This window comes from Hyla sarda, chromosome 8, assembly GCF_029499605.1.
Source record: "Hyla sarda isolate aHylSar1 chromosome 8, aHylSar1.hap1, whole genome shotgun sequence".
Classification (NCBI taxonomy): domain Eukaryota; kingdom Metazoa; phylum Chordata; class Amphibia; order Anura; family Hylidae; genus Hyla; species Hyla sarda.
Window position 1 is genome coordinate 100,275,531 of NC_079196.1, and position 9,200 is coordinate 100,284,730.

The following is a 9,200-nucleotide window of genomic DNA, read 5'->3' on the forward strand; positions in this document are numbered from 1 at the left end:
TCGATGGGACAAATTGTGATGGGATTGGTTTCTTCAGGGTGGTTCATTGCACAGTGTCTGGACACACTGTGCAGTAGGTCAGGCAGGACCACTCAAGAGCTACACTCAAGACTGAACAAGCACAGGAACAATATCAAGCGGAAATACCTACTTCACAGTGTGTCCAGACACTGTGCAATGAACCACCCTGAAGAAACCAATCACATCACAATTTGTCCCATCAATTTTGTCCCCAGTCACAATCCGAATAGATTCCAGACCCTCACAAGAAGAGAGATGTTCTGGATTTTTAAACTCAACACGCTCCAGCCCCATGGGCTGAACGAAGCCACCGAACTCATCAGATGAAACCACATCCCACACGCCACACTCCTTTACCCCCCCCAACCCACCTCCATCCCCCCTATGCCCCCTCCCCATCATCTGCACCCACATCCCCATCTACACACATCTACTAACTAAACTTTTTCTCATACACACACTAAAATATCAACTCCACAACACCACTCAACTAATACAGCAACTTATATGGATACCTTGTTAACCTAGTGACACAGTTCTGTCCATGATCATTAACATACTACGAGCAAACTAAAAATGAACTATATCTCCCAGCGACGGAACTCAATCTGGCTTACAAGTCCCCCATACATCACACAGCCAGACATTCCTCTGTGTAGCAATCTCACTCACCTCGCTCACTTGCATAGGCTGTGACCAGCCTATTGTAATCAATGGGCAAAATTTCATAATGTTATACCCACACAGGACTCAATCTCCTCTGTACACAATCCCCCACCCGGGATCAGGGGGCGGGTTTCCCACCAATTTTTGAACTTCCAAAACTGTATATATACCTGATTATGTTGTATGCTATGTAAAGGACCTAAAGAAGAAGGGAAACCTTTGAAACGTGTTGTCCTGTTCACACTGCATGTTTTATGGATTAATAAAGCCTGCTTTTTTTCACTATACTTGGGTGTGCGCCTCCTAGCCAAAATCAGATTTTTCTGCCGGAGCTCTGCGGGCACCTTGCCAGGGGCTCACAGAACCAGCTGTTTTCTCCTAGATACTGTGAAAGGCCAGGCAAAAGTACTCGCCGGCTGGTGTTGTACACATACATAAGTGCATACCACATAAGTACATCTCAGTGGTGTACTATTTTGTTCAAAGTCTCAAGGGCCTAGATCAGTGTATCCCAACCAGGGTGCCTCCAGTGTATCCCAACCAGGGTGCCTTTGGCTGTCCAGGCATTCTGGGAGTTGTAGTTTTGCAACACCCTTAGGCACCCTGGTTGGGAAATACTGGCCTAGATACACAAATATTATTTTAAGCGTACTGGAGCGCATTGTACTCCCCTCATAAGTGCATACCACATATGTACATCTAAGTAGTGTACTATTTTTTACCTGTTAAAGTTTCAAGGGCCTAGATTCTGTGAATGGCCAGACAAAAGTATTCACCAGCTGGTGTTATACACAAATACTTATTTAAGCGTACTGTAGCGCATTGTACTCCTCTCATAAGTGCATACCACATACGTACATCTAAGTGGTGTACTATTTTGTTCCTGTTAAAGTCTCAAGGGCCTAGATCAGTGTTTCCCAACCAGGGTGCCTCCAGATGTTGCAAAACTACAACCCCCAGTATGCCTGGCCAGCCTTTGGCAAAAGTACACACCGGCTGGTGTTGTAGACAAATACTGTTTTAAGCGTACTGGAGCACATTGTTCTTGAGCACATTGAGAGTTCCCCTCAATCAGGTTTATGGAACGGACTGTTGCAGAAATTTCTACAACTTAAACTGCCCCCCTTTTAAATCCACCCTTGATGACCTTGTCACATATAATACTACCTAATTTTTGATAGCACATTTATCAGATTTTAGTGTTTTTTGAAGTTTTTTTGCACGTTATGTAATCAGGGTGCGCTGTTGCAAGGGGGCGCAAGGGGGTTCCAGTACACATTACACTGAGGCATTGATTCCCAACCAGGGTGCCAGAAGACTCTGGTGGGAAATATGGCGTAACATTTTTTTAGATTTTTCTGCTCAGGCCTGTGCACCTGTGGTACAGGCGTGAAGGCCAGGCAGGAGGGAAGTCTGTGTGCAGTGCCGAGAGGGGTGATGCTGCAGCTCCAATCCTCGTGTATACTCCCTCTCCTGTGGAGCAACCCTGGACCCTAAATTCTCCCTGGTCCCTCAGCAGAATAGAGGAGGGAAGGAGCAGGGGCAGAGCTGACAGACGCCTACTCAGCTTCAGGTAGTGCACCCCCACCCTTCTTTCATTCCTTTACACCCTTCTGTCACCCCTCTACACACCAGGGTTACCCCCTACACCCCTCTGTCACCCATGTACACCCCTCTACACCCCTGTCTCCCATGTAAAACCCTCTGTCACTGTGTGGGGGTAAGGCTGGTTATAAGTGCCTTGTAGTTTGCAGCCATTGTTTAAAGATGCTTCATAATTTATGAAAAGTTACTTGTAAATGTAATCAATAATCATAATTGTGTGTTGTTGGAAGGCTGGTGGCATTGGGTTTGGAGGAGTCTGGAGTCATTTGTAGTGAAAAGGGGAGGATAATGCTGGAAAAGTGGAAAAGAGCCAAATACTAATATGTTTGTGTTGCAGGTTCCATGATGTCCTGTGCTAAATGGAGCAAAAAGAGCTAGCTACAGCTCTGTCTGTAATGCACATCATGTAACAATATTTAGCACTTATCTAATTTATGAAAAGTGACTTGTAAATTTTGAAATAAAATTTTATAGAATTTAAATAAATAATTTTAATTCATAAAAGCCAGGTAAGAAGTCCAGAATGGAAGGTAACTCTTGTCACTACATTCTCATGGCATGAAGGACATTTCCAAAAGAATCTGCATGTCATACTGAATAACAGTATTATTTCAGTAACCCAGCACAAACCCTATGCATGTTACAGCAAGGCAAAGTGTTCTACACCCCTATTGAGATTCCAGATGTGTGAACCAAAATATGGGACACATAAAATGAGGACTTGGTTCCAGAGCGCTTCTCCTCAGATGGATGAATGGTAAAGGCAGAAGAATTTCTTAGTATAAAGGAATCTATTGCAACAATTAGTATAAAGGAATTTATTGCAACAATTAGTATAAAGGAATTTATTGCAACAATTAGTTACTTGAAACTAATTGTTGAAATAAATTCCTTTATACTAAGAAATTCTTCTGCCTTTACCATTCATCCATCTGAGGAGAAGCGCTCTGGAACCAAGTCCTCATTTTATGTGTCCCATATTTTGGTTCACACATCTGGAATATCATTACAAATACTGAGTGTCTAGTACACTCAGAGGGGATGCTGGAGCTGCTGACCTCACGCCGACCAAGCGATACTACACGCCAACGTAGGTGTTGTGCCCTCAGCACAACGCCCTCTGGTAAGCCTAAAAATTGTTTCCATAAGGGGCTCACCTATCTTTACATGCCACACTAGGAGCGCATCTCTTTTTTTCTATCTACACCCCTATTGAGGCTCTCTGTAGGCCAGAAATAGCCGTTTTTAATAGCAATTTGCCGCAAATAAATTTGGAACAAAAAATTTGGGGGGGGATTCGGCGAATCGGCCAAATCGAAATTTTCAAAAATTCACTCATCTCTATTAAAAATGTCAAAATGTAAAAACTTAGGCTGAAACTACATATGCTGCTGGATGTCATGGACGAGCCCCTGGGAGCTTAACCTCTTAAGGACCAGGGGTTTTTCCGTTTTTGCATTTTCGTTTTTTGCTCCTTGCCTTTAAAAAATCATAACTCTTTCAATTTTGCACCTAAAAATCCATATGATGGCTTATTTTTTGCGCCACCAATTCTAATTTGTAATGACATCAGTCATTTTGCCCAAAAATCTACGGTGAAACGGAAAAAAAAATCATTGTGCGACAAAATTGAAAAAAAAAACGCAGTTTTGTAACTTTTGGGGGCTTCCGTTTCTACGTAGTACATTTTTCGGTAAAAATGACACCTTATCTTTATTCTGTAGGTCCATACGATTAAAATGATACCCTACTTATATAGAATTGATTTTTTCGGACTTCTGGAAAAAATCATAACTACGTGCAGAAAAATTAATACTGTTAAAAATTGTCATCTTCTGACCCCTATAACTTTTTTTTTCTGTGTATGGGGCGGTATGAGGGCTCATTTTTTGCGCCGTGATCTGAAGTTTTTAACGGTACAATTTTTGCATTGATAGGACTTATTGATCGCTTTTTATTCATTTTTAAATGATATAAAAAGTTACCATAAATGCACTATTTTGTACTTTGGAATTTTTTTGCGCGCACGCCATTGACCAAGCGGTTTAATTAATGATATATTTTTATAATTCGGACATTTCCGCACGCGGTGATACCATATATGTTCATTTTTCTTTTTATTTACACTGGTTTTTTTTTTTTATTGGAAAAGGGGGGTGATTCAAACTTTTAATAGGGGAGGAGTTAAATGATCTTTATTCACTTTTTTTTCACTTTTTTTTTGCAGTGTTATAGGTCCCATAGGGACCTATAACACTGCACACACTGATCTTCATTATTGATCACTGGTTTCTCATAAGAAACCAGTGATCAACGATTCTGCCGCATGACTGCTCATGCCTGGATCTCAGGCACTGAGCAGTCATTCGGCGATCGGACAGCGAGGAGGCAGGTAGGGGCCCTCCCGCTGTCCTGTCAGCTGTTGGGGATGCCGCGATTAGCCGCGGCTATCCCGAACAGCCCGACTGAGCTAGCCGGCCACTTTCGGTTTCACTTTTAGCCGCGCGGCTCAGCTCTGAGCGCGCGGCTAAAGGGTTAATAGCACGCGGTGCCACGATCGGCACTGCGCGCTATTAGAGGCGGGTCCCGGCTTCACTATGACGCCGGGCCCGCCGTGATATGACGCCCTGCCTCAAACTCACTACACGCATAGGGCTGACGCCAGAAAGCCCTGTGTGTATAGTGGGCGAGGAATACACACTTAATTTTCCGCTGCTGATGCAAATTTTGCGCAGTGAGAAATGTGCTGCGTATACGCCAGGCAGGAACGCACCCTAATAGTGCATGGAACATGCCAGTTGGAGCAGTGATATAAAGGGGGCAGCACTTAAGACGGAGTTCTCCTTTTGCCTTACAGAGAAGCATCGCTGGACTGGGAGCAGGTGTAGTAAGCAGCTGCTCATGTTTTCAGAGATACAGTTGTGACAGGAACAAGACTAGGTGGGGGAACAACCGGCCTCCTAAAGGGATACTGGGGTTGCATTTTCACACTGCTTGTCCTTAAAGGGATATTGTCTGATCGCAGAGGGTCCAGCCGCCAGGACCCCCATGCCGGTGCTATCGTGTTACGGACACGGAAGCCTGGGACTTCTGTGATTATGACGTTACGCCACGCCCCCCATTATGACGTTACGCCACGCCCCAGGCTTCTGTGTCCGTAATGCCACAGCGCCGACCTGGAGATTGCTGAGGTTCCCAAAGGCTGGACCCCCCACAATCTGACATGTTGTTCTGTATCCTTTGGATAGGGGATAACCTGTCTAGAGGCGGAGTACCCCTTTAAGAGACTATGTGAAGAAACTTTGAGGGACCGCCAGTGGAAAATGTGTAAATGAATAATCCACTCGCTACACTGAGGGTGTTATGCAATAGAAAATGTGGTGGGCTGGACTGCCGATCTCAAATAGAAAAATCTAAACTATAGACATGCTTATAGTGCTTTAGTAAACTCGCCAATCTACACTACTAAAATAAATACGGTATGGGGAGAGGAAGTGACGGCGGCATGAGCTAGGGCCGCGCGCTCCGGGGCTCCGGCCCCGCCCCCTGAGCCCTCGGGACGGACGTGGAGCGGATGCTGACCCCAGGATGCCGGGATACTCACAGAGCAGCGCCGTCAGTAATGCTTTCCTACCCGGACACCCTGTGAAGAGCTGTGGGGCGCTGGATTTGGCCCCGGGAGGAGTGAGATGGTGGTGGCGCGACCCGTTGTCGGACGGGACGGGAGGCGGAGGTGGCGGGGCGAATGTCTTCTTTTTTTCCCCCGTGTGCTGCGGAAGGAGACGCCGGAGAGGAGGTGAGAGAGAGGGAGGTGTGGTCTTTGCGGCCAGTTACTGAGAGGAGCTTCGGGCTTGTTCCGGAAGCCCATATATGGTCGCATCTGCCTCACAGCATGTTATAGCGGTGTGGAGGTGGTGAGGGGTACGTGTGGAGCTCCGCTACTCCTTGCTGGGACTTGCTTAGGCCGGACCAGACCCTTTCTTGTGGAAAGGAGAGAGGAATTGAGAAAACGATCAGATGCTACATGTGATAATTACCTTAACAGCGTTTAAGCCGGTGAGTTATCGCTTCCTTTTGGGGGGCAGGACATCTAAGTAAGCAGTCTCCCTGCATGGAGGAGTCTAACATGGGGATAAACTGCTATGTAACCTACTCACGGATTTCCTCTAATAGGGGAAACCAGTTATTAATACCTTGGCAATATTTTGAACAGCAGCAGCCCCCAGCACTGGTCCCATGTGGAATAGACAATATTGGACACCAGACTCCCTGCCTGGTCACTCCTCCTAGCGACTTGGTGAGTGATAGCCGTGGCAATGTATATGACTGGGTCCCCCCCCCCCCTCTTCCCCCTGCGATGGTTGGTAACTGTGGAGCAGCCATTGATCTTGCTAAATGCCCTTATGAGGCAGACATGTATATTATCAGCTGATCCCCCCTGGGGGGCTACTTGGTTGCTACACATGGGAAGCGAGTTACAATACTCCTAACTACAGTGGTAGTGATGCTCCTGTCCTGCTTACCTAGGCCAAGCCTTAATGGACAACTGGGGTCTTGGGGAACTGAATTTACTGAGCGTTGTGGGACTGACGCCCCCCTCCCTCCTCCCTTTAGGCATCCTTTACTCTTAGCCATGGTGACTTTTTGCCCATAATGAAATCTGTATGGACTTTGAGGAGTATGGATGGTATAATTGTGGCCATGAAGATGTATCTATGGCCTGTCCTACTGTTAAAACCGATGTTTCTAGAGGACTTATCCCTCCCTCTCTCTCTTATACAGGAGAAACCTGGACTCACGGACTAAATCGAACAACTTGGCCTTAGCAGACCCCCTTTTTCATGGAACTGGACCCTCTCCCTGGACCTAATAAGATTGGTGACTCTGGGGGGAGATTGGACTGTCTATCAGGGGGAGTGTGAATACGTTAACGATTTCTTAGTTGCATATTAGTATCCTATATCTGGTGGTGGATACTTCTAGATCAGGCTGTGATACCCTCTGTTCAAAGTGCACCCCAGAGCCATGTGGGACTGCGAATCCTCACTTTTATATGTTGTAAATAATTGGATGTAAATTTCTGGGTGGGAGGGGCCTATGGTGCATGAAGTTGATAAGATAATAGGTTATACCCAGGTGGTGATACGTACACCCTACAAATATAAAGCGAAGAGGAAAAGCGGGAGAAATGGCCCCTAAGGTGAACCCCAGAAGAATAGGGGGTAGCTCGCCACAAAAAGATAAGGGGGCTATGGGCAAACTGGATAAAATATGGAAGTCTCCAGCTGTGGGTATTAAAACTAGAACCCAGAAGGATCTCTCCCCTAGTAAAACAGGCTCTAGGTACTCAGTCTTGGAAGTGGAAGAAACTGAGGATAGGCAGTCTGTGCCCCCTATGGGAACTCAGATGTTGGAGGAGATCTTGGGAGGGGTAAAAAAATCTAATTGTGCAATTGAGGAGATAAATAAACAACTGGGTGTGGTATCTACCAAAGTATCTCTGATAAGACACAATATGACTAAAATGAGAGATAGGATTTCCAGACTGGAGGAAGAAGCCCCAAAAACAGAAAATAGGATTAAGGTTTTGGAGGAGGAGGTTAATGATTTGAAAAAGGAAAAGATATCCGTCAAAGATAAGCTCACGGACCTTGAAGATAGATCTAGACGTTGTAATATAAGGATGGTGGGGTTTCCCGAAGGGGCGGAGGAGGGAGACTCTGCTATACAGTTTCTCAGTAGATGGCTGAAGGACGTGATAGGGGAAGGGCATTTTACCCCAATGTTTGGGATTGAACGAGCTCATCGGGTACCAAGGCGGATACCCCCTCCGGGGGGCCCCCTAGGACAATCCTAATTAAGTTATATACCTCCCAGGATAGGGACACTATCCTTAGGAGGGCAAGAGAGGTGAGGGACCTACAGTACAATGGGCAGAATATTTTTGTATATCCTGATTTCTCCTGGGAGACCCAGAGGAAAAGGGCATCCTTTCGGGAGATAAAACGGCGGTTAAAGAATGCGGGGGTGCCCTTCTCTCTGTTGTTTACAACGAGACTCCGGGTAGAGCATAAGGGAAAGGTAACAATATTTGGAGCCCCACAAGAAGTCTCAGATTGGATGGATAAAGAAGGCATGTAATATAAGATACTAGTGTGGCATTAGGGGTTGGAAGTAATAGCTGAGTATTAAATCTACGTCTCGGGGGGGAGGGGCTTACCTCTGGGGTGTCACTAGGATAGGAATGCATAGTAGAAGTACGGTGCATTATGGGGAGGGGGGGGAAGGGCAGGGGGTAGGGGGGAGGGATGGCACGGGAAGATGGAAAGAGGGGTTCTCTTTTTTTTTATTTTTTTATCGTTTCTTAGGTTAATATGTCTATGCTTAAATTGTTAGTCTGGAACGTGCGAGGCATGTCGGATAGAATTAAAAAGTGTGCAATCTTTGATTATATTCGGAGGTGCCTTCCTGCGATCATATGTTTAGTCGAGACCCATAGGTCAAGAGATGAGCAGATACTACCAAGGAAGTGGGCCAAAGAAGAATACCATTCCAGACTCTCTTCTTACTCCGTGGGAGTATCAGTATATGTCCATAGGAAGGTACCATTCGAAACTAAAAATGCAAAGGTAGACAAGTATGGTCGATACGTATTTCTCTATGGAATATAGGAAAATAGGGCCGTTATCTTGGCTTTTGTTTATATTCCTCCACCTTTTAGAGTGGATGTTCTGAGGGATCTCGTGAGTTATAGCGAAAGTAAGACACATGCGGCATTATGGATAGTTGGAGACTTGAATAATGTAATGGACCCTAGTATGGACAGATACAAATTAGGTAGAAATGTAGGGGGGAATGAAACAGCATTGGCGAGATACTGTGGAGAGATGAATTGGGTTGATGGGTGG